At 38.6% G+C, this 27,302-nt stretch overlaps 1 protein-coding gene across 6 annotated transcripts in view; it reads right to left on the bottom strand.

Annotated features, from left to right (window-relative positions):
• The window catches only part of FTO (FTO alpha-ketoglutarate dependent dioxygenase), a 477,648-nt gene that overhangs the window by 24,246 nt on the left and 426,100 nt on the right, over window positions 1-27,302 (bottom strand). The window contains exon 10 of one of the 6 annotated variants that reach the window (XM_074211311.1): window positions 6,275-25,354. The exons of the other annotated variants lie outside the window; for them this stretch is intronic. The gene's annotated coding sequence lies outside the window, so the exon portion shown is untranslated. Of the gene's footprint in view, window positions 1-6,274; window positions 25,355-27,302 lie in introns of those variants that run through there. 6 annotated transcript variants of the gene reach the window in all.

A 27,302-nucleotide genomic window follows, 5' to 3' on the forward strand; every position in this document is an offset into this window, starting at 1 on the left:
AACTTATTTCATCTATATCCCATTTCTTTAAGGCCCTGCTTTCTGCTAGATAATAAAGGGTATTAATAGATTATTAATCATATAAATTAATCCCATGTAGCATTAGGTAATTAAAAAATTACTGATCCTGCATTGCCACCCCTTTCTTCTCCATCCCGCCAATATTACAGTGGCTTAATCTAGTTAAAATGAATACTTTTTTTCTCAAGAAGTTTCTTAAGGAATGAGATATGACAAATTTTGACAAATGACTTCCTAAATTTCATATAATGAAGCAGACCATGATGAGGTTTCTACTTGTTTTAGAGTTCTAAATTTGAAGTCCTAATTATAGTGGAAACAGATTTTAAAGATTTAAAGATTTTAAAGTGGAAAGAGATTCCCTCATTTTACAGATGAGGAAACTGAGGCAAAGAGAGGCTAAAGTAACCCGTCCAGGATTACATCTACTAAGGGTCTGAGGTGAAATTCAAACCTATGTCTTCCTGACTCCAATGCTAGCACTCTGCTACTTTATATTAATCACTGTCCAGGTTTGAATTCTGTTATTGCTTTTTCAGCAAGGCATGCTCCCTTTCTGGATCTCAGTTTCTTTACCTGTAAAATGAAGGTCTTGGATTCAATGACTTCTAAGATCCCATTCAAATCTAAATCCTGTAACCCTATATAGAAGGGTGCCTCCTTCTCCCATCTGAAAGACTGGCCTCAAGGACAGGCCTCATTAGATTCTTCTCCCTACTTCAGGAGCTTGGCTTGCTACTGCTGCATTTAATATGTGAAAATGTATGGACTGCCACTGGGGTTTAAGACCATTGGGTAGAAGGCTGAGAACAATTTTATACACAAGTCCATTTGTCGGCTTGTCAGTTATATAACAATGGTGATGAATGGGCCACTCTGACATCTGAACATTTAGGAGCTGCTGACCTCTGATCCACAGTCACATGAGAGGGTCACCTGAAACTAGCAGGGTTTCTCCTTGCCTATAGGTAACAATATAAAGGTCAAGCAGGCTGGGTGATTCCAGGCACCCTGTCTGGGGCAGCTCAGTTATAAGCTTCGGGGTATGCCGGGTAGGATTCCCCAGCTCACAAAGCTGAGGAACTACTGCAGAAATTTACTGGACAAAAGAGATACAATTTCAAAGGAGTCTAAAGTAACTTTCCTTGCAATTGAATAGAATGAGTGCATTATTTTTAAAGGACAACAATGAAAACAAACACTTTGCAGGAAAATATATTCTGCTAGTGACTCTGCAGTTGGGAGGGCACATATACAGGAGTGTGACTTAATGAGTGATATTAATGTGATGCTTTCATCATGGCGGAAGGTCCAATTGGATGCAATTACTGGAACAAAATCCCCACTGTGTGGTATCAAGCCCTCCTTTCAGCCATAGAATATCTTGCCCTTGTGCTCTCCTCAACCAAGGCCCCCACCAAGCACCACAGCATCACTCATTGAGCAAGGATTACTTGCTCTTGAAGAAAGTTAACCCTTTACAAACTCCATGGGTTCCCTACATGCCAGACAGCAAAGGAGTTTAATGGAAAGTATAGTATGGTAAAAGAGTAAGAAGACATAGGTTCAAATGCAGATTCTAATGCTTCCTGGGAATAAGGATAAATTAAATAACCTCTCTGATTCTAATCTAGAAAATGAGTGGGTTAGATCAGATCCTTTCTAAGGTTCATTCCAACTTCTAGGTTCAATGAAGTGAGTTTGTGGAGGGAGGTCCTGAAACTCCCCAAAAGATAACCAAACTGGGGCGGTTAGGTGGAGCAGTGGATAGAGCACCGGCCCTGGAGTCAGGAGTACCTGAGTTCAAATCTGGCCTCAGAGACTTAATAATTACCTAGCTGGGTGGCCTTGGGCAAGCCACTTAACCCCTCTGTTTTGCAAAAACCTTAAAAGAAAAAGATAACCAAACTACCAAGGACAGATAGCAGTGATTTTTAAAATGTTCAACATGGTATCCCTCCTAAATAACAAGTTTTTAAAATGCAATTCTACCAGAGATCTTCTTCTTCCTTCTTTCCTTTGTTCTAGCCATTCATTTTCATTTACTCTTAACATAATAGCAGGCCAAGATATAATGTACATGATTGTGACAATAAGCAAAAGCTAAGATGTTATATCAGCTTCTAAAGTCTACAAAGTATCTCCTTCAGAAGGGACTTGTACCACGGACGGAGCTAATTCACAGCCCAATCTTCTGCTTGTCACATAAGGTTATTTCAATTCAATTAAAAAATAAAGGTCCTTTCTTGAACTAAACTGCCTAGAATTCCAATATTACTACAGAGAGTGCAACTATGATGGGCTGGACACATTGTAAGAATACCAGATGTATGCTTGCCAAAAAAACTATTTTATGGGGAACTCAGACAGGGCAGGCACTCACAAGAAGTGATACCGAAATACCCTGAAGATCTCATTGAAGAGCTTTAGAATTGACTGTACAGCATGGGAGATACTAGCATAGGACCATCCAGCATAGCATGCCCTCATCAGTGAGGGTGCTGTGCTCTATGAGGAAGGCAGAATTGAAGCAGCTTAAAGGAAACATGACAATCACAATCAGAATGCTCTACCACAAGTTGGGCACAAATCGTCCATGTGAACACCTACCTCATATTGGTCTGATCAGCCACAGTCAGACACGCAGCAATTTTTCTCAAACAGTGATGTCATTCTGGTCTTTGATAACAAAGGACAACAACCAACCAACCAAAAACCAAAAGTAACTCCACCCCTCAAACAGTGAGTAAATGCTAATTGGGGCAGTTAGAGTGCCAAGCCCAGAGTCAGGGAGACTCACCTTCCCAAGTTCAAAACTGACATTAGATTTGTCTAGCTATATGACTCTGGGCAACTCAATTATCCCTCTTTGCCTCAATTTCCTCATCTGTAAAAAATCATCTGGAGAATGAAATGGCAAAACTAAGCTGGTGTCTTTGCCAAGAAAATTCCAAATGGGGTCATAAAGACTTGGTTACGAATGAAGAAGACAGCACAAAGTGCATAAAACATTGAATTAGGAGCTAAGAATAAAAAAGCACACTTGAAATAGTTCCTGCCCTCTAGGAGCTTACACTTTGCAGGGGAGGGCAATGCAAATATCATAAGGAAAGCTGAAGAGGGAGACTTTTCTACTGCAAATTTCCCTTATTTTTCTGGGTGTTTGTTTGAGAGTGAGAGGATGGAGATCAGGGAAATCTTCATTGAGGAGGTAGCACCTGAACTGAACCTTGAAAGAAGAGAAAGATTCTGGGATGCAGTAGTGAGGAGGCTGCATTGCAGATCTAGGATTGTGCTTATTAAAATGCACAGAGGTAGGAGATCTAGATCAACTGTCAATTTTGGGGAATAGTCAGAAGTCAAATTGATCTGGAATATGGTTTGTGAAAGGAAGGGAATATGAACTAAAAATGAAAAGACAGAAATGCTGGGCTCAAGACCAAAAAGTCAAAGATGGACAATTAGAAAAGAGGATATTCTACTGATAAACTTAAGAGACAGAAGAGACAAAGCAAAGGATAGCTATTTAATGGAAAGGAGCAAAGCTCTATTGCTTCTATTTTAAAGTTGACCATCTAGGTCTTGTTAGACAGATTAAAGTTAGGATTTCTCTCTTTTCAGCTGTTAGTCAACTATCCTAGACCTAGAATTAGCAACACTATATTGGAGCTTCCTTAATTAACTTTTAGGTGCCAAATACCATCTCTATGATTTCTTCTCAGTTTAGGAAATCCATTCATCTTTTTTTAAATTAATTTTTATTAAAGATATTATTTGAGTTTTACAATTTTTCCCCTATCTTGCTCCCCCCCCCCCACAGAAAGCAGTCTGTCAGTCTTTACTTTGTTTCCATGTTGTACCTTGATCCAAATTGAGTGTGATGAGAGAGAAATCATATCCTTAGGGAAGAGACAAGAAGTCTAAGAGGTAACAAGATCAGACAATAAGATATTTGTTTTTTCCTAAATTAAAGGGAATGGTCCTTGAACTTTGTTCAAACTCCACAGCTCCTTATCTGGATACAGCTGACACTCTCCTTTGCAGACAGCCCAAAATTGTTCCTGATTGTTGCACTGATGGAGTGAGTGAGTCCTTCAAGGTTGAACATCACTCCCATGTTGCTGTTAGGGTGTACAGTGTTTTTCTGGTTCTGCTCATCTCACTCAGAATCAGTTCATGCAAATCCCTCCAGGCTTCCCTGAAATCCCATCCCTCCTGGTCTCTAATAGAACAATAGTGTTCCATGACATACATATACCACAGTTTGCTAAGCCATTCCCCAATTGAAGGACATTTACTTGATTTCCAATTCTTTGCCACCACAAACAGGGCTGCTATAAATATTTTTGTACAAGTAATGTTTTTACCCTTTTTCATCATCTCTTCAGGGTATAGACCCAGTAGTGATACTGCTGGTCAAAGTGCATGCACATTTTTGTTGCCCCTTGGGCATAGTTCCAAATAGCTCTCCAGAAGGGTTGGATGAGTTCACAGCTCCACCAACAGTGTAATAGTGTCCCAGATTTCCCACAACCCTTCCAACAATGATCACTATCCTTCCTGGTCATATTGGCCAATCTAAGCAGTGTGAGATGGTACCTCAGAGAAGCTTTAATTTGCATTTCTCTAATACTTAATGATTTAGAGCATTTTTTCATATGGCTATGGATTGCTTTGATCTCCTCATCTGTAAATTGCCTTTTCATATCCTTTGACCATTTGTCAACTGGGGAATGGCTTTTTGTTTTTAAAAATATGACTCAGTTCTCTATATGAAATCCATTCATCTTAATGGTTGCAGAACACTATTCTGCCCTTTTAAGAAATTCATGAATAGTTCCCAAAACACAGAAAGGACAGTCACTACTACTACTACCTGCCTATATAATCAGAGTAAACCCAAACTTAAAATGCTTTACATGTAATTATCTCATTTGTTTCTCACAACAATCTAGGAGGTAGATACTAGATATATGTATAATTCAGATTTCAAAATGAAATTTGATTCATTCATTCTTGGTTCACTGATCACTAAGCAAACTTTCACCCCTCCCCTTCCCTGTTCTATCTATTTTGCTAAGAGTAGATGGTAAATGCCATATCAGAATTCTGCTTGAGAATATGCTGGCAAGTAGAACCTTGAATCATTATATCATAGTACTTTGAATGAAGAAGGCAGGCTTCTTGAGGGACATGAACTAGATCTTCTTAAGACTATAATTATTTATGCTCCATGATATGGTAGGGGGTGAACAGTGCTTTTGTTATACAGAGAAACATACTCCCTAAAATTCTGTAGTGGAACCAAACCATTTCCTCCTTGGGCTCTGAATTTCATCATCACTGTTATCTTTGTTTTCTTTTTTTTTTTTTTTTTGACTTAGGGATAGAGAAGAAATAATGTGGAGGACATTCTATATTTCTCAGGTTACCTGATATATGTCTCTGAACTCAACTAACATCCAATTTAATGTTCTTTTCTTTGAGATGCTGTGGATAGTCAGGTGGTTGAGAGGGCAGGAGGGAAGTATTCAGAGAATGATGATACTATATCCTGAGACCCCCCAGAAGATTAAACTACTCTTCTAAGTAAGTTCTGATATTGCTTTTAGAATGCCTCTGAATAAAAGAGATGATCAAAATTGCTCAATAGACACTCTGAAATCCTTCCATCTGAAATTTTGCCTGAATCTCTAGCAATGTCACTGTAGGACAAAACTTGTGGCTATCCTGGAAGTTAAAAGATGAGGGGGGTGGCAAAAAAGATCCATGTTAGGCTTGCATTGTAGCCTTTCAAGTTTGGCTGTTGGACCACTGTAATGAATGAATCAGTTAGTAGTGCCATCACCGCCTACTAGGACATCCCCTATGCCAATATCTGCAGAATTCTGAGTTTCTACCACCTGTGAATAGGGAAGATATGAGAAAATGCTAATTCTAAAGATAACAGAATATGTGTTCTAAAAATATTTATGTAGCACCCTCTCCAGGGCATTCCTCCTTGTATTTGCAGGTTGGGTCTCCAGAGGTGGCTACTATCTTGAGTTTTATTGGTCACCTTGCAGGTGTACTTCTATCTCATAAGGGGTTCCATCACTTGTGACCTGGGGTTATATGAGAAAAGGATATTTTCCAGGGAATATCTGTAACAAGTTTTCTTATCTCTCATATATATATATATATATATATATATATATATATATATATATATATATATATATATATATATATATATATACATTTTGCAGTTTGAAAATAAGCTTAATTTCCTCAATTTTCCTATAAAACATCCAACTCCACTGTGGAAGTATCCAAAGTTCCTCAAACCTTTCAGCTAGTAATAAAGGGTTCCATGGCCAAATTAATTTTGGAGAATGCTGTTTTAGAAGGGACAGAGGAGGCAGCTAGGTGGTGCAGTGGATAGAGCACCAGCCTTGGAGTCAGGAGTACCTGAGTTCAAATCCGGCCTCAGACACTTAATAATCACCTAGCTGTGTGGCCTTGGGTAAGCCACTTAACCCCATTTGCCTGCAAAAACCTAAAAAAATAAAATCTAAAAAAAGGGACAGAGGAAAAAATGCTGACTTCTCTTCTAGCACAGTATCATTACCAATTTTCCTGATTTTGGTCACAATGGCTTATAGACCCTCACTTAAGTTACCTAAAATTTCAAATCTGTCATTCCTTTGTCATCTTGGCTTTATCTCATTTTCTAGCCACCAACATTTGCTTTATGGCATGATCTTGGAAATGATAAGTAAGCTCAATTTTCTTATCTGTCAAAAAGAGAACCATAGAGGATTAAAAATCATACTTGGTGAACACTCAGCCTCTGAAAGAATGCCTCTGGCCACCTAGCCATCACCCACTTGGTTCCAGAAGAGAAGAACCAGTCTCATTCAGGGAAGAGAGAGAAACCCACATGTTTCACTATGTGCTAGGTATGGGTGGCAGAAAAAAGTCACATTTGACTCTCTGAGTGACATTTTCAGGCTTACTGTTGCTCCTTATTTAATGCTTTCTGATTTCCTGAAACTAAGAAGGTCATCCTGAATCAAAGGACATCAGCCTGTGCAGAATGTTATTATAGGGGAGTTGGGAAGAAGGAGCTCTATTACAAGTCACCTTTCCAATTCTCACAAATAAAACTACTAATGGAGAAAGTCAGCCTCTTACTGAGCATGGCAGGAGAGAGGTCGCCTGGGAAATGACCAGGGCTCAGTAGTTAGTCAGGATAGCATGGCAATGACTTGATTAGCTGGTATAACCTTCTGCCCTTGTAAAAGGCCTGCTAGAAGAATAGATTTCTCTGTAGACTGCTAAGTTGGAATTTACACTTTTCAGAAGAACTGTACAGCAGACAAGACCATCTGGGAATTCACATGAAATACCTTATTGAGGCTTCACTATGATTCTTCTGCAGAGCTAATAGGTTAAATGCTCAGTGGAGACTGGATGACTTGGGACAATTAGGAGCTATAAATTTAAATCATTCTATATGTCTAGAGATGAACTTGAAAGGTCTTAATGCTTTGGTGAAGCCAGGATCTGGCTTAGCAAAATAAAAGAATCATTATTTATAGAGTGATAAGAATACTGCTCAGGGAGTAGCAGGGTTTGGGTTTTAGTCCTGTTACTACCTCTCACTTGCTGAGTGCCTAGACAGCTAGAAGTCACAATGGAAAAACACCAGTCTGGAATCAAGAAGACCTCAGTTTAAATCTGACCTCAGACACTTACTGTGTGACCCTGGGCAAGTCACTTAACCTCTGCTTAACTCAGTTTTTTCACCTGTAAAATAGGGATAACAACAGCATCTGGTTTGCTATAAAAATCAAATGAGAAATAATTGTAAAGTGTTAATATAGTGTCTGGCACATAAGAGCTATATAAATATTAGCTATTATTATTTTCATGGTTATTATTATACCCTTGGACAAATAATTTGACTTCCTCAATTTAAATTTCCTCATCTAAGAAACAGAGATAATGATACTAACAGTACCTCATAGGTTTGCTTCTTGGGGGAAGGTGAGGGAGTAAAGTGCTTCAAGGTCTTTATCAGTGAGAACAATCTATTATTGTTGCTAATCAAGTATTGCTTCATTACTTGGGATTTAGGTGGAGGATTTGGCAATTTTTGGCAGGTCATTTATCCACATACAGGTAAACATTTTGAATACACAGGGAAAGCAGTAACTTTCCTGGAAAAGAAAAATTCACACCAACCTTAAAAGAGAACTGTCATATTAGGTTATTTTTCTGTTGGGGGGGGGGTGGAGAGGGAGGGAAGGTATTTTTCAGATCTTCACACATTACAGTCAAATGTTGTAAAGAATTTTCTTAAAATGATGATCTCCTATTATTTTCCTTGAGTATTCCTCAATGGTAGAGGTTTTTTCTGCTTTTTTCCCCCTTTCCACTGGAAACATTTGTGTCATCAGCGAGTTTTCCAAATGTATATATTTACTAAATTATTTCAGCTGATATTTTTTTTGGGGGGGTGACTAAAGGGAAGAGATTTTGAAGATGTTTTTCTTCATTTCTTCCAATGAAGAAATACAGGCTGAAAAAAACCATTGGGGGGGGTGTTTCAGAACACAACAAATATTTTTCAAAACAATTGGCTTGTAAAAATTCTCTTGCAGTCAAGATTTAAAAAAAAAATTTTTTTACACCTCCCTATAAAAGCTCCATTTGCCAGACGAGTTGGGGTCAAGACTCTAGTTAACTCATTCGGTGATTAGTCCTGTGCCTTTGGCTCTATCTGCCTCACCACCAGTCAAGGCTCAGGGGATCTCAGCAAGCAGAAAGCCAATTCTTAGCTCAGTCAATACAGGGTTCGGTAGGCAGTGAACCAAAAGATTTCCCTTGTACCATAGGGGGTATTTTACCAAGAGCATCAGCTTTCCTGCTCTTGTACAAAGAAATGTCATTTGAAGATTGAAAAAGAAAGAAGGAACTCATTTGGAATCCCTTCCGTTAGTCATCTTACCCCTGATGCTAACCTCTTGCAATACTTAAAGTGTAAGTGGTCTGAGTAAGGAAAGACCCAATACTATATATTCTTTTTTAAAGTGAACCTAAAAAAACCCTTCTTTCATCTTAAATGTCTTTTTAAGAAAACTGTCAAAGCAACAAAGATGCAAAGTAGAAACAGATGTTCCTCCTGAATATACTTAGAGCCAAGGTTTCAAATGGTAATATTTCTGAGTGGAAAGGGTCCATTCTTGCTGGCCATTATTCCAGCCAAGGGCAAATTTTGTAGGTCTCTCTGGGCATACTAGCTCAAACAAAATTAGGGGCTGAGGTCTGTGGATCTGAGATGCTCTAAAGGTATTAGAAGAGGGTAGTCTTTTCTGGAGGTTCCCAAAAGAGACTGGGTCTCTGCTTTGGGCTGCAGAGTTCACCCTCTTAGCAAGGGCAAGTGAGGCCACTGACATTTTAATCTTTTGCTGATGTTGGCCTCTTCTAGGGAAGGGAGTCTGACTTTGGAAGGGTGGTGTATGGGCAGCAAATGAGAATGACAAGGGGCACAGAAACACGTGTCCACTGCTTATGTCTTTGCTTTAGGCACCTTAGTTGATAAAAGCATTTAACTTTAATTCCATCTGACTTCAATTGTATCCAAATGACTGTAAAAAGGAAGAAGACAACACGCTGTAAATATGAAGAGAGACAGGAAATCATTGAGAATCCTGCCTTTATGAATATTTGATGAAGAAAGGTTAGATCCATAGCTGGTAAATTATAAGAAATTATGTCCATCATGTGACTCTGTCAGCAAAGGTTAATACAAATGGGTTTGGACTTAGCTGAGATGACAACGAGGATTAAAAAAGATTTGTCCTGTCCTCACTGCAATTAGTTTTTCTCCTATTATTAGTGTAACAGAGTTTATCATTAGGATTATGGCAACAGAAACAACTACTCAGTGAAATTATTTTGTTTTTCATGCTATCATGATATTTTCAGCATAAATTTCTCATCTCTGCTAATCTTGCCCTTAATTATGTGGTTGCTGTGGGCAGGATTCAATATTAACTCTTTAGATAATCTAATACTGTTGTTGTTATCAAATATGCCTTAATGGTATGCAGATGGGATGAGCAATACTATACTTTTCTAAACCTGTACACATTATGGCTCATTTAGTAGAAATAAAAATGGTTATTTTTGCTAATGTAAGATCACTAGTCAAGTATGAAATTGTATGAAATTGTGTTTAGGAATTTGACCTGTTGGTGTTTCACTGTAAATCTTATTGTTCAGGTGTTCATAGTTTTCTCCAATCCTTTTAAAATTTTATTTAGATTAAACTTTCTCCACCTTCAAGTACTATTATTTTTTTTTATTTCAAAAGTGGATTAAATTGGTTGCCAAAATGGAAAATGTAATTGCCATCAACTATAGTAAGCTGGAGGTTTAGTACAAATGACACCATGATGTCCATCAGTATAATCTGCCAAAATGGTAGGAAGGGGAAGAGTTCTGTATTCTTTCAGGGGGGCCTACCATCAACCTTTTATGTCTGGAATTTCTCCAGTAATGATGGGGTAGGATGTCAGACCTGTCAAGAAAACTAGGTGCTCCATTTTTTTGAAAACTGCTGGCCAGTATGGGTTGAGTTATCCAAGAAATGACAACTTTGACTTCAAACTTGCCAAATGCTTCAATCAAATAGGATCAGTTTAGTAAAAATTATTACATTCATAAAGTTGAACCAAAGGCAGCTGCCTCAACATCATGTTGAGATGGTAGGAAAGCCCTACCCTAAGGCTATGCCTTCCACTGATATTTACCTTATGAGTGCTCAGCCATCTTATAAAGATATTTGTGAAATGCTAATCAAAGAAGACATGAGTATTTGGATTTCTCTAGGCCAGTGTAGGACAGGGAACAAAACAGATACTGTTTCTGAAATAGGGAAGGAAGACAACTAAAGAGATTAAAAAAAAATTCCTTGCACAAATATAGAATGTGATAATACATGAATAGACACTCCTAAAATCTTCTGCCTAAGTCCAAGTATTTATCACATCCAGAGGCAGTCTGAAAGAGATGACCTGAGAGGGGTTAAATGTGACAGACAAAAAAATAATTGGAATTGTCATGCCTAAGGTTAACTCCCTGTCGGTGGCAAGGCCTCACTAGAATGCATTGAGAGCTCCCCTTCAGCAGCATATCCTCCTCCCATACTGTCATATGAAGGAAGGAAATTTAACACATCAGGGGGCCTGCTGGATTATCAGATCAACTAATCAATACCACTGACAATACTTTTGCCTAAAAGCATGGGGATAAGCTATAAAGAAAGCACCAAAGCAGAAAGGAACCTTGCCAATACATTACCTTGGACCTCTGACTTTTACAAGAGCCCTAAGGGGCACTTGATATTTTTTTTTTCTGAGACCTAGAAATTTCTGCCTGAGTTTGAACTGCCTGGAGTTGAGTCGACTTTATCCTTCATCATCAACTGGCCCCAGAAAAATAGACCAATGCCACGGTTTAAGCCTCCAAGGAATAATGGCAATCACTCAGGCCAAGCTACTAACCACCTCTGCTTTTGAAGCTATTTCCTCAAGCAGTCTAGATCAGACTTAGGTCAATCTCAGCAGCAGGCTTGACATCACAGGGCTCAGAGGGATACAAATAAATGGCTTCTTCATGTAGCAGGTGGGTTCCCCGAGAATTGACTCACTTTAGGGTTGCAAAGATGTATATCTTGTGCCTCCAAAAAGACAGTCTGACCCCATCTCAATTCACTGAATTTAATGCTCTAGAAAGCACCCAGATTTCATAACGGAACTTGAAGCTAACTATGAAAGACAGGTAGAATACGCTGTTTATGTCCCAAAGTACAATGAAGAAGAGCAAAGTGGTGGTGGGGGGAATGATGAGTAACAACCTCCATCCTAGCCAGGATGAACACAGCATAACTATGAGATCACCTGGAATTTCTTCTTTGTGCTGACACCAACTCCCTACGTTTCCAAGTATCAGGAATAACCTCATCTCTAAGGAAATGTCCTACATACTATCCAAGATCAGTAGGTAAAATCTAGAATGATACCATCTCAGAAAGAAAGCAATTCATTAACAAGCATCCTGAAGGCAAAGAGAGGAAATGGCAACCCCTCTACTGGTAGCCCCTCAATTCTATAAAAATCCTAGAGAATCATTCTCATGTGTTCTCTACTTCAGGGGAGAGATTGATCCTATGTATCTGTCTTGTCCTTAAAGAAGGTCATGGGGTATCTTTTGTAAAAAGGTGACCTCAAGAGGTAAAAACAGAATTTATTTGAAGTGGAATCCCTGAAGCCCAAATCTGGGCCCATTGCTAGACTAGGATTACTAACTCCAAAGAAGACAGTGCTTTCTGAAACTGGCATATTACTATAGTCTGCCTGGCTGTACTGTAACTATTTCAAGGACTATTAAATTAAACCCTGGAGACGGTTTACTTTAAGATAAAGGGTATGCTTTTTATTGTGCCATCAAAGGAGAGCAGAAAACCTGAAGCTTTCAGCTTTAAAGACAACATAATGAGATCAGAGATTTTGCTTGCAAAGAAATTAACTTTCGGTTAATTAATGAAAGTAACCTTAAACAGCGGGAGTGTTGCCAGCAACTAGGACACTATAATAAATGGGAGGGAAATAATGGGCTGCTTTCAAGGGTCTAGGGTACAGCAGGCTAGGAAAGAAATTTGATCAGGATACTGCTTGTAAATTTGATCTCAAATTCTTGAGATGACCAAATAATAGTCTTATCTGTAATGAAGTCTTTTGCAAATGCTTTTTTACCTCCCTCCCCCCATAATTTTCTGTTCAATTTAGATAGCAGATTTAATTAGTTGTTGGTGAAACAATGGTTATTAAATAAAATCCATTCTAAGAATCTAATCAATGGTACATAGACACTGGTGTAACATAATCACAAATCAGAAAAAAATACCTATTTGGGGGGGCATTAAAAAGAGAGTCATGTTATAGCTTCTATTCTAAATAAGGAGTTAGAATGAAAAACTCAAGAGAAGCATAAAATTACAACTCTCCCTTCTGCAAAGTTTTTGGATGCAAGGAGAGATTGTTGGCCAAGATTTGTAAGATTAGCTAGAATAAGAAATGGAATTAAAAAAAATCCTAAATATCATATTACTTGCCTTCTCAATGAGTGAAGGAAGGCCTGCAAGGAGGAAGAAAATTTGGAATTGAAATTAAATTTTAAAAAATTAAAATATTTAAAAATAAATGTAAGAATTAGTACAAAAATCCTGAAAATAATATAATGAAATTATAACAACAATAATAGAATTTATGTAGTGCTTTAAGGTTTGAAAGTGCTTTACAAATAGTGCATTTGATCTTTATAACTCTCTAAGGTTATATCCCCATTTTACAGATGAGGAAACTAAGGTTGAGAGATTCACCCATTGACACAAAGTTAGTCTGTTCTGGAGACACTAAGACAGTGGGCAGCATTATATTCACCAGAACACCTAACACAAGGCAATCTAGATGTAAAGGTAATTTTCCTTCACAATGGATTATTAGCAGACCTTTAGCAAAAGGACACTCATAAGTTACAAGTTTATATACATGGAATTCACTCATAATGATAATTATCTAAAATGATTTATCATTTATTTAAGGACTTTAGAGACATGAATGCAGAATAGTTGAGTCACTACAAATTAATAAAGAGAAACTGGAAGCATTTATCCTTAACCTTTTTAAGTCAACCTTATGGAGGGCCACTTGGAAGCTCCCCAAAGTGTCAGTTATTATTGGAAAGTATCCTGGGTAGGAGGGAACACTAACTGGATTCTATAAGGTAATATTTAGGAAGCTGGAGTCATCCATAAAACCTTGGTTCTATGAATAGTTGATGATGAGTAATTTCTTTGGAGATCTACTCCTAAGTTTACATTCAGTGTCGGCATGAAGATTGATGTTGGAATTTGGGTCAAAACTGATCAAAACATCTGGTGATTTGCTTTCTATGGACTTATGGCAAGGAATTCCACAGGGCAGTCATGGCCCTAGATTAAATAAGTCAAATTCTATTTCCTAAAAGTTACACACCTGTATGCAGTGAGTGCTGATTCTCACTTATCCTATCCATGATTATTGTGGTGGCTGGATGAGGTAGAAGTGATCATTTGGACTATCTATCACTACTTGGGGTTATAGGATACCTAAAATACAAGGACATTTTTTTCTCTTTCTTGTAGGGAACTCCCAATCTGGTACAAAAGGATGAAGAAGAGATATAAGAGATAGTGACTGTACTAAACCTTGACTGATCTAGCATACATCCTATAATCCTATGAACTTGCTCATTGCTGTGTGTCCTTGGCCATGGAAATGTGGCATCTTGGCATGTTTCTGAGTTGAGAAGGTCATTGTTTAATGCAGCAGGATATCATGATCAAACAGATTTAATCATCAAGATGGGGTTCCAGTGACTTCCACTGAAGATAAATTTAAATAATAGCCCTTCCTCTCATGAAAGAAGGAAAGTCCATGGGCTTTGCCCATCTGTTCCACAAGGCTGTTTATTTCAGGCTTGTGATTAGAAGGCTCTTTCTTGCCTTTCCTATGCTCTGCATAATCTCTGAACACAAAGACACCCTGTTTGCCGTATTTAATGATTTATAGTGCTTGTTATTTTCAGTTTAAACCTGGTTCCTCTTTGGAGAAGCTAGAGCTGCTCCCAGTCTGGTGACAGGCACAAAGGCCTGGTAGCATGTGCTCATTTGCACACATTGGCCACTAGATGAGGCCGGTAGGGCCCTCCAAGGGCACCGTGGGGCCAAGGATTATCTCAGGTATGAGTCATTATTAGGAGTCAGGTCAAATTTCATTGCTCTGGCTGTTGTGCCAATGTCTGCCCTGCTTTCCCAGTCACATGAAGGCCCAACCCTGGGTTGGGTTAGAGGAGGAAGGGAAAGGATCAGGGACATGCCACAGGGTTCCTGGAAAATGGGATGGGGCAGAAGGTATTGAAAAATACTCAGAATATCTATGACAATAATCAAATAACTCCTTTGTGTGGAAAATATATCATAACTTGTTCTTGTATCTGCTTCAGGGGCTCAGTGACTCCTTACCTGAAGCTATTGCCTCCCCTGTACATTAACTTCCCTTTCCTGGTAGCCTTGCCACCCCCATATTCCCCAGGGAGAAGAGACACTTTCTTTTGTTAAAAATAAAATTCCCCTGATTTACTTCCAGACCCCCAAACCAAAGGGTGGGAAACCCAAACCTTCAGGGCTATAGAAAGGAGAATCAATCGCTGAAGCTTTCCTAAATATTAGCATTATAATTAGGAAACATGGGGTTTTGCTCCAATTGTGGGTTTCTCACAACATCCTGCCTTAACAGGATCTTTTGGAACTTGTGACTCCTTCAAGCACGAGTTGTTCTTCCAAAGGGATGTTGACTTTTGTGGTCTATTAAGCAAGCAATACATAAGTCAAAGTATACTCTTCTAGAAGCAAGGCACTGACGCAAATGCTTCAGGCCAAACTGTGCATAAATCAGTTCCTTTTTCCCACGAGTTTTGTCAAGGAGAATTCTCTGTAATAAGACAACATTAACAGCAAACTTTGGTGTTTAAACAACAATTACCAAGCAGGCGACAAAAACAATCTAACAAGTCTGTTCATCTTTGGGTTGCCAGGTGAGCTGCCAGACCAAAGCTATGGGGTGGGGCTCGTGGGCAGAAAATGAGCCAAGCTTCTCCATTCTGGGGCCTAGGATGCCCTGTGACCACAGCTCCTCATCTCAGCTACCCCACCAGGGCAGCAAGGACATTGACATCTCCTGCAGTTCTCTAAGAGTCATTGCTGTCTCTATTCTTTAAACTCAGACACATTGCCCTTATTCTGGTGATGAAATGGCTGCAAATATGATGGAGATCAGTCCTCTGGTCCCCTTGAATACATGAAGGCTTCACTGGTGTATGGGGACAAGTTATTGAGAGGGCTGCATTATTTAAAGCTCCAACGCTTAATCCCACAGGCTGCAAATTGGGAGAGGAGCAATAACCTTGATCTGGAGGCATAGATCAGAGCTGTAAGCGACATTAGAGGTCATATTGTGTCCAGGGAGGCAGAAGACCTAGTTCAAATCCTGCCTCAGCCACTTATTTCCTGGAAGAGATATTAGGCCAGTCAATTTATTGGGCCAGTCAATTTACCTTGCTGGGCCTCAGTTTTTTTCATCTGCAAAATGAGATCAGACAATAGGATCTCTAGGATCTCTTCCAGCTCTATATTCTGTAATCCTAGATTGTTTATGGTCTAAAAGAAATGGGATGTTTTGCAACTATCCCAAAGCTGATTTTCCTTGGGCGGGGGGTGTTGTCCACAGAATTCTAAATTTTGTTCCAGGGGTTCCTGAGAGTTGCTTTGGTATATGCTACTTAGGATATCCTGAATTTTCATAAAGCAATTACTAGGATAGTCTGCCAACTTCTAACCTATAAATATTCTGCTTTGTACATAGCAGGTATTTAATGAATACTTATTAGTTTGAATGGTGTTATCCTTGGATGGGATTTTTTTATCCACAACTCCAATACTACCATTTTGGTTCTCTAAGTGGTCATGACAGTAGAGAGAGCTCTGGACTTGGAGCCAGGAAGATTCAAATTCAAATGTTGCCCTTAACCTCTTAACCTTCATTTCTTCATCACTAAAAGAATGATAATAATAGCACCTCCCTCACAGAGTTGTTGTGAGAATCAAATGAGAGTATATATGTAAAACTTTTTGCATACCTTCAAGCTTTGTATAAATGTATAACTACATCATCATCATTATTATTACTCTCTCAATACAATGCAAACTTATTGATCTCTTCTGTGGTTCAGCATTGTTCATATCCTGAGATCAGTTATGGCCCTAGAAAGCCTCTGGTTTTCAAAGCCTTTAAGTTTATTACCAATCTCTATTTTTGCAGCTAATACCCAAAACCAAGTCCCCTTAGCCAAATTCTGATTTCTCACTGCTCACATTTACTGGCTTGGATTCTCAGTCTTTTGCCTTGGTCCTTGACTCTTTGTTCAGTTCCAGCTGAGCAAGCAATTATTACATACTTACTATGCTTCTGGGCATTGCTTGGCTCTGAGGGATATAGGAACAAAAAAGCAAAACAAAAAAAAACACTTCCTCCTTGACCTTAGGAACCATTTCACATTTCCTAAGTTCACCTTCCCTAGATCACAGTACTCACCTGCTCCTCTTCGTATTGATAGGATTCTCTTATAGTCACTGCCATCATTCCTCCTATGTGAATCCTGTTGATTAATAACTGTTGCTGGCGATACTGTTTGGTCCTTTTAACATTAAGTGGGACGATGTAGAAAAGATTCTCATCCAATTGAGGCTAAGTGTACTCCAAGGAGCAGCCAAGTCTTACTAGTATGCTAACTTCCAATGCTTTCCCATTGTATGAACAGTAAGTCATTTAATATCAGCCCCATCTTCCTCAATTACAAGAGGCTTTGCTTACTTTAAATGACTGTTGAGGGTGGGGAGAATTCCTTTATAAAAATAATAGCCAGCATTTATAAACAGTATTTTAAGGTTTGTGAAGCATTTTAAAAAGATCACATTTTTGCCCCACAACAACCCTGGGAAGTAGATGCTGTAATTATCCCCAACTTACAGATGAAGTAACTGTGACTGAAAAAATTAAAGCGTCTTAGTCATATAGCTAGTAACTATCTGAGGCTTAGGTCTTCCTGACTCAGAATCCAACACTCAATCAATCTAATGCATCACTGGGCTGCCAGTATAAACTGTAATATAAAAGGCATAAAATCATTAATCAGGAACATACTGCCATATTTGATGCCACACTGTCTGATAGTCACTAATGTGTGTGCTGGCATTTTTGACTCTAGTTATCAATGGCTGGTAGCAGAATCTATAGTTTTCAAATTTTAGGTGACCAATGAAAACTTTGGGCTTTGTGAAGAGTTTCTCTGAGAATAGGATTATTGCTTGTTCCATGTAAGGTAATCCACAATATTTAATATTTCCTACCTTATGTGTATTGTTTCAAGAATGTCTAGGAGAATGAATAACTGAATGGATGAGTAAATAAATTCACATACTATGTAGCAGACACTGTGTTAAGTGCTGGGGATAATGCTCATTAACTTTCTCATAACTTCAGTGTTTGTGCACATTCAGTCCCCAACATTTGTTCATCCTTTCAACTTTGCCTAAAATTTTGGTTTAGTGTTTCAGAACCAAGGAAGGTCAGACTTCAATGATAGTAAAGGTGGAGTTTCCTAATGAATTCTGGGACTCTAAGCCCATCCTTAATAAAGTCTTTAACCTCTCTGTCTCTCAGTTTCTTCATTTGTGATATGAATATAATAATCCAGGTCTGTCTTTTGTTCCTGCCTGTACACAATAAATCTGAAAGTGCCTTTTAAGCACTTCTTACCTACCTTTTAATGCGACATGTCTTTGATGGCTAAAGATAACAATTCTGCCCTGATTCTCTGGATATGGTCATTGTGGCAGGGTTCTCTTCACTGCACCATACAGCTAGTCCTAGGTTCTGTAATTTCATACAATGTTTGTATGAAGTCACAGGGGAACCAACAATTGATGTGATCATGACCCTTCAAACAGTTTAGTAGATAGAACTTATATAAAAATCATCAATGAATCAACCTCATGAAGAACCTATTGGAACTTAGCTGAGCTCTCTCCACTGACTGTAGCAGTGGGTCACCTTCCCAGGCCTAGACATGCAGGCTTTCCACTTGAGTTGAACCTTTGAGAGCTAGTGCTATGTTGATATTACCACTAGAGAGGCTGTAGTCACCTCCATAATGTTATCAGAGAAAGACCTTAATAGAGTTATCTGTCATATGGGGAGAGAGAGAGACAGAGAGAGAGAGAGAGAGAGAGAGAGAGAGAGAGAGAGAGAGAGAGAGAGAGAGAGACAGGGAGACAGAGAGACAGAGAGACAGAGAACATAGAGACATATACACAGAGATAGTAACAGAGAAAATGAATATCAGGAGGTCCAAGGACACAGTACTCAAAATGCAAAATGATTTCTTTTGTACAAGCTTCTACTGGGATATTTATTTGGTATCAATTCCTAGCTAACTCCTGCTCTTGTCTCAGTTTTCAAGCCTTCCTTTGAAGAAATTAGGATGCTTAAAAAAAAAAGTCTACTTTATCTCTATAAAGTGGAGTTAAGCGGGTTAATCATCTACTCCTCAGCCTCATTACCAGCATAAAGTTCTGGCTCCATTAAATTTCCTCTCTTTAGTAATTTAACAAACATATATCACCAGGGGGTGCTGATAAAGATCTAAAGATTAAGCATTGTCACTCAAATGATAATTAAAAGGAATATTTTAAATACAATGTAAATATACACAAGCCATCATAAAACCATCAAAACACTGTCAGAGCTCACCACCTCCAGAGTATATAGATTAGCAGAGAGGCATATTGATGTGAAAGTCCTCTGACTTGGAAAAATCGTCATTAACAGTTCTAGGCTTGAATTCCTCCCATCTACCTTTTGCAAGGGGTGGGGGTGGGACGGAGAAGGGAAAACACATTATCTAAGAGAAGTTATTGGCAAGGCATTTCATATGCAAATAGGATTTATCCTTTTTATTTTCATACAAGCTTAAGATTCCCTACCAACATATTACTCCAACTCCAGTCAATAACAGGAAAGCAAGGTTTGTTTTTAGTTTTTTTCATTTCATAGAATATAATTTCATCTACTTGAAAGAGTTTAGTCAAGCAGACATTATTTAATTCCTTTTAAAAATTCATTTATAACTCCTGTCATAAAAAGACATATGAGCCCATGTATATTCTAAGCATGCAGTAACATCACCTTGCATATAAAGAAAAGCTTGTCATTGCAATCTTATTAGGGTGTCATGCATTGTTAAACTGGTAAAATATTTCTGTATATTCCAATTAGTGCAACCATTTACTGGCAGAGCAGTTACAGATAGAGCTTCTCTCTTCAAAAAATTCTTTCCATTGGGAACTCCTCCTTTGTTTGACAATTCAGGGAATGTTATTTGGAGATTTTAATTGCTCAGTTGATCTGTGGCTAGATCTCAATAATCAAAACAATAAAATTGTTGGTCTTTGGTGTTTTGGGTTTTTTTTGACAATTGTAATAAAATGCTGATAGTGTCTGGGGAGCGTTAACTTAGTTGGATTGACATCATCGGATTCTTTCATATATCTTTTTTATCAAAGGTAAGTTAACTAATTATTTTAAAATAAAAATATATTAATAAACTTGCAAAGAAGTAAGCAAGTAATAAAATAATGATTTAATCTGGGCATTTAAAATAACCATCACAAAAATTCATTCTGTATATTACTGCTCTTGATATTTTCTGATCTCTAGGCTTAAGGATGATTTAGTGACTTCTACATTGGTCCTTCCTGTTAATGAATCTACAATGGGGACATGTGTTCAAATGTAGATTTATGAAGGAAGTTAGGGTGGTCAGGCTGTGGTCTGAGAAATAATAAGAAATGGTAAGAAAAAACAGCTATTTTTCTTTTGGGCCCTAACTCACTGAACGGAACATAGGGCACCCAATAACACCAACTATTGCCAATGTAGAGTATTTGGCTAAGCATAATTTCATAATGTCCTACAGTTGAAATAAGAACTTAACCCGGAATCTTCTGGATTTTAATTCTAAACTACCTAAACTAGTGAAGTTCTTGTCTTAAATACAAATGTCAAAAAAGGAAGCTCTGTAAGTAGGAGAATTTTTGAGACTTCCTCTTTCAATGACACAAAAGAGTTGGCATTTACACAGGGACCATACGCATTATGTACAGTCTCCTGGAAATCTCAGGCAAGAACTCTATGTGAAAATGAAGACTATTATGACCTTTCTTTTGTGGAATATTTTAATCAAGAATGTAGAAAATTTTATGATTTCCCACTCTGATAGTGAAAACTAATCTGGTTTGCCAGTCCAATATCTGAACACTGGGGGGTTGGGAGAGTAGAGAACAGTATTTCTCCTACCTTAACTTAACTCTGCTTCTTATCAATACTATTTTTTCAATTCCTTCTCCTTTCCTTAATTCTGTCTGGTGAAGATGGTAAAACAACTGCAGAGGAAGTCATCAACTGCAGTCTGTCCTAGAAGGAAAAAAATCTGCTTCTTCACAAACTCATCATTAAATACTAACCTCTACATGTAAACTTTGTGGAGAAGGGACTTGTCACTTCTACCATCACCAATACCCACTGTAGACTAATGAGCATCAATGGGACAGTCAAGTTAGCCTGGCTGGAGCAGCGACTTAGTAGTAAGGGACAGACGGGATAACATGTATCAGGAAAGTCAAACTAACATCACCATCTTGACCATTAGTTGCTCTCAGACCCAGATAGATATAGCCTGGGAACCCCAAGAGCTCTGGGGAAAGTATTACCTTCCACTCTGCCACCCTAACTGACCACTGGTTTACTATTTCTGGAGATGTTTTAAATCCTCTCCCTCCCCCCCATTTCCTTAGCAGTCAGAGCTACTAAAGACCTAGACCTAGAAAAGAACATTTTTACCACCAGTCTTTGGTGCCATTAGATGGCTCAATATCAGAAACAGATAGGGTTCTATCAATGCAACTAAAGAAGATGTATTACTACTATCCGTTTTGCTGTTGTAGCCAAAGTATTACTGGGTCTATCCACCTAACTGGATGCTAACTTCTCTCTCTCTCTCTCTCTCTCTCTCTCTCTCTCTCTCTCTCTCTCACACACACACATACACACACACACAGACACAGACATACAGACATACAGACACACACACACACACACACACACACACCCCTAGTTGGCGATGTGGTTTAAAATGTCGTTGAAAATGAAGGACATCTGAAAAATGTCCTGGACATCAGGAAAATGAAAAAGATTCCGAATCAGATCCTCTCATCAATTCATGGATTTCCTTCTATGTAGAAACTCTAAGTTTCCACATTCAAATGCAAAGTATGATTGTTTTTCTTAAGATTGCCAATGCCCTCTCACTCAAAACTGAAAAGTTACTGCCATGTGGCTAACTGGAAAGTAAGTTTTAGACCTACCCCCCCACCCCCACCCCAAGGAGAAAACTGATTCTCCCTGAAGGACAAGGAGCCAAAGCTAATGGCAGCCCTGGGCACTGGATGCTGCTTATAGTTGACATCCATGGGTAACGATAGACGGATGAAACTGTTGCCTTCCACTAAGAGCAAATACATGATCTACTGCAGTTAGTCAATAGGATAATGGAATGAATCAATAGGAAAGATTTTTAGGAGGTCTTAATTAAAGAAACACTTGCAGATACAAATGATGTCTTCAATCTATTGATAGTGCCAAGGTGAAGGGTTAAACACAAACAAAACCATCAACTTTATTTTGCCGGCAAGCCTTCTCCTCAAACGCAACCAAGCAGTCTCATGGCCCCAGAGTCTGCCCATTAATCAGTCCCCTGTCAATTCCACCACTGCACTCTATGGGAAAATTAGTCTATAATCAAAAAATTTTAATTACTGAACAGCAGGTCAGAATGCAGTGATGAAAAATAGACGTGCATGTCTGAATCTAGTCCTCATTTCCCAAAGTAGGGGCAGCATTCCACCCCCACCCCCCAATGCAAACTGCTCAGATGACAAGTCCCCTTTCCAACTGTGAAGTGCAGAATTAGAATAATTAAAGAACACCTAAATTGATGGATCCCATTAATGCAAGGGAATTCTCCAGTGGGCCTTCTGCACAAACATGTTAAGTCAATATTTTTGATTCCCCTGACAGTCTTGCACTAGGTACTGGTTTAAAGAGACATCAATCTGTGATGTCAGCATTTATCTAATGAACCTTCAAAAATCAATGGCTAAGATGGCCTGTTACATGTGTGTACCCAATTTGTACATCTTCCGAGTATTACCAGCTAAAACTAAAGCATCATAATACCAGTAAACATAGACCCAAGTGGTCAAGGCTGAATTTTCATCTGGCATCTAAGATGCTAACAGAACAGGAATGGTTAGAAAAAGTAAATAGTTCCAACTTGGAACTTTTCAAGTGGAACAGTAACAAAGAAAGGAGAATGAGATGTGCCTCTCTAAGTAATTTAAAGTGCCTTCTGTCTACAGATTCGTGCACACTAGGTAATTCATTTCTTTAAGTAATACCTCCTCCCCCACCTGTAGTAGATTTACTCAATACCCCCAAATTTCTCTTTAATGTTGAGTCTTCTGTCACTGTTTTCTGCCTTATCTAAGAGGCACCCTGGTCACCTGACAGCCATCACCATTTTCTGCTTTGGGGGTTATTCAGCTGAGAAACCCATTTAACTTCACTGAATGGAATTGGGGGTGTTTAGTTCTCCCCTTGTTAGTGTTTATACTCAGTTCATCCCACTCTTCTGTTAACAGGACTCCTTGACAATGATGTCTTGACACTCTCAGGCAGAGAGAGAAGGGGCTAAGTTTGTTTCACTTCTCTCTGCTCTTTAATAAATTGGCCTGTACAAGCTGCCATGAAGCGGTATATAACCAGGGGTGACAGGTATGCCACTCATAATGTTGGAATCTGGCCTGCCTTGTAATCTCTTCTTTATTCACAGCAGCCCCTTCTCTCTCAACCGATGAGAGCTGGTCCTAAGAGCAGCATGGGATCGTTAGACAGTGCTTGGGCAGTTTTAAAATGTGTTGTGTGGAGGTGGATTAGCTGTTGCAGATTCTTGTCCATCTCCCTTGAATAGAGCTTTCAACAGTTTCTATTGCCAGGTTTGAGTCCAATTAAACTACAATGAAAGATACTATGATTTCATTTGCTCAGATTGTCATATTTCAGAAGTTCAGTAGCCTGAAAAATGTTCACTGTCTCTCATTAAGCCAGTTCTGGTAACTTGGTAAAGTCTTTCTAATTTAGCTACATTTTATGTCTTTCAGCCTAGAAGATGACCACCTGCAGGGAAGATGTTGGCATCAGCCACAGAATCACAAACTATTTCTGACCCTTAAAACTGCAAGCTTTGGATGACTGCAGTTCTCAATATTTAACCAAGTCACTAGACTACTCAAAGGATACTTGTTGGAGTTTTCCATTGTGGGGTTGAGGAGGAATCAAAGAATTCCAGAATCCAAGGTAGAAAGAGACCTTTGAGGACATATAGCCCAATTAATATCTGTAAAAGAAGCACTTTACAAGTCATCATCTAACCTTCCCTAGAAAGATCTCTTAGTAATAGGCAGTCAACTACTTCCCAAGGCAATACATTCTACTATGCTAGAGGACTATGCTAGAGGATTATGGGACCTGGTTGGCCACTGAATATTAGCTAGTTTGAGTAAACTGTATACAGTCTTACTAAAGGACAGAAGCTAGCATGGAGAATCAACAAATTTCAACTCCAGTTATTCACTCATTTTTATAGAACACATTTCTTTCCTCTAAGTTTGCTCATTAAACTCTACATGTTCCTTTGCTATCTTTTTTTTTAAACTAGAAAACAGCATGAACTTTCCTTTGCTGTCTAATTCAATGTATGGTGAGATGTTTTCATTTGGACCTTTTTTGAAAAGCTGGTTGGTTATTTTTCTTTAAATTTAGTAATCTCACTTCCTTTACTCTAGGACTCCTTGAACCACTTTGAGACTGTTCCAAATCCTTTTGAATGGGATGCCTGTAATCACAGGAACTATAGTGTGGGAAGGAACCTAAAAAGACCATCTTATCCAACCAGTCATTGCAGAAGCAAGGAAGCTGAGGTCTAGAGTTTCCATGACTTGCCCAAGGCCATGCAAGCCATTCTGAAGGTCACTAGCCACTGGTGTCTTAAAAAATAATTTGTTATATTAGGCAAAGTATAGAACATTTTAAAGAAAAGATCTGTGAGCCTGACCCTGGCTGAATTAAAAACAGAATCTGTGAGGCCCAGGGTGAGTAGGAGTGTGAGTTAAACCTGAAATCCATGAAGCTTAAAAGGTAATCAAAGTTTTCTATGGCAAGCTCTGAGGCCATTTGCACAAGTATCTTTGAACATGCTTTAAAAAAAAATTATACTATGAACCCAACATTAAATCAAGGAGATCAGTTTAATTATATATGCTGAAAAATCTAGATCAAAAAGGTATCCATTATCCTGGGCAATTTTTAAGGAAATATATATGGCTGATATTCCTTCTCTGAAGGTGGAAATGATACTTTTGCCTACAGCAATCAAGAGGTTTACAGTACTGCTGGGGCTGCTCTTGTGGCTGCTTGACTGGTCCTGGGAAGGGTGTGATGAATACAATCTGAAATCAATAACAGAGAACAGTTACTGCATCTCAATATTATTTGGTGAAATGGGCTGCTGGTAGAGAAGTGGGAAAAGAGAGATCTGTCAATAGCTATAACGGAGCACTCTACAGTTGTGCACAAAGGGAGGTCAAATAAGTATCAGCCGACCAATTCCCATTGTAAGTAGTAAAAATGATAAAATCAATATTATTAAATAAAAAGTTAGCACTGCTATTGAACTCTCTTATGATCCTGGCAGATCGAGGTTGAAAATGAAAGAGGCTATTTTCTAATCCCTTGAGGGGCAAATGTTTTAGATGGCAGTCAGGTGCAAAACGTGGGTGTACCTGAGTATTTGCACATATAAACTGGGCAACGTGAGTATCTGACCTCTTGAACAATCTATCCATGTGCTTGTCAACTCTCAGAAAAATAGACTTTGCTCCCACTTCTGGGTGAGTATAACCCCTGGGGATTCATTAAAACAACTTGGTTCCTGCTCTTTTCCTTTATAGTAGTGATTGAACTGGTTCAGGGCTTCCCAAAGAGACCATATTTCAAAGGAGAAAAAAATTATACTAACCATGCATGCAAATCCTAAATTGGGGAAATTCACCACCAAAAATAATAGGGAAGTTTAGAGGGGGGAAAGGGCAAATTCATTTAAGGAGAAAGGGACTGGTCTGGCCTTGCCATCAGCCCAAAGGATTGTTGGGAAGCATCTCTGAAGCCCGAGACTTCATCTGGGCTGCCTGGGTGGTGCAGCTAATTGTGAAAGCTGAAGACAGCACATAGCCGTGTTTGGGAAAGATAAATTTAGAATAAAAATATTCCAGTCTTGCCAAAAATTCCTATGAAAGCAGCAAGCTCCAGCTATAACTGAAGGAAGGGGGGTGCAAAATGTAAAAAACTGAGTGACAGCCCATCTGCGAGAGACTGCATTTGCAGTTCTGACCTGCATTTAAACACAGAGCTGTTTAGCCTTTTGAACACCTAAAGTTGGCTCTCTTGTTTGCATTTCATAGAAACTACTATTGAAAGTAAACAAGAACCTTTGGTGAATTATTTAGCATACAAATAAACCAGCAAAGAAGGCTAAGTAGGCCAATATGAACTAACTGGATTGAAATATTCATCTGTAAATAACTCTTCAATCTGGTGCTTTCACGTACAAATACTACATGGAACATTAGACACAACTAGCTTCTAGGGATATTTAGGCTCACTAGAGAGCAATTTTTATGTCTACTGGCATCTGTGGGTAGTGATATGGACTGACTGTTAATATAACCAACATAAAATTTATGTGAACACTCACTGCAATAGCAACACACTGTCAGACAGCTGGTGGCTGATGCGGAGCACATGCGGATTTTATATGCACTGCGTAAACTAACCTTTGCAATAAAGATTTAGCAGGTTTATTAGTTTAGGAAATCACTATAATTAAGGATAATTCATAATGGCCGCTTATCCACTCTACAGCAATAGCTAGCTTGATTTAGGCTCCATTTCTTTTAGTCATAAATAAGTATGCAGCTATCTTCTGCACAGATGTGGTATTCAACCTGTTCATGTTGGATGAATTTTGCTTATGTTTTAATCAAAAGAATTAGTAGATAAGACTATGAAAGTTGGGGGGAAGTTGGGGGGGTTTAAAATAAATTAGTATGAAATGCCTATATGAAAATTTAAAAACCTATTCTTTAAAAGACAACTTCTTCCTAAAAGGAAAAAAAAAAGGAAAAAATAAATACTATTTTACAATATACTAAAAGAACTTTCAATTACAAACCCAGGGAGAGAGAAAGTAGCAGAGCCATAACATTAACGAAGGCAAAAGAAATATGACTACGACCTCTACACAGTATTTCCATTTAACTGTGCATGTAATTAAAGCTTGACCTTTGCAAATACAGCACACGATGATGTTCAGTTGCTCCCCTCCATCATCAAGTACTC

Source organism: Macrotis lagotis, chromosome 1 (genome assembly GCF_037893015.1).
Source record: "Macrotis lagotis isolate mMagLag1 chromosome 1, bilby.v1.9.chrom.fasta, whole genome shotgun sequence".
NCBI lineage: Eukaryota > Metazoa > Chordata > Mammalia > Peramelemorphia > Peramelidae > Macrotis > Macrotis lagotis.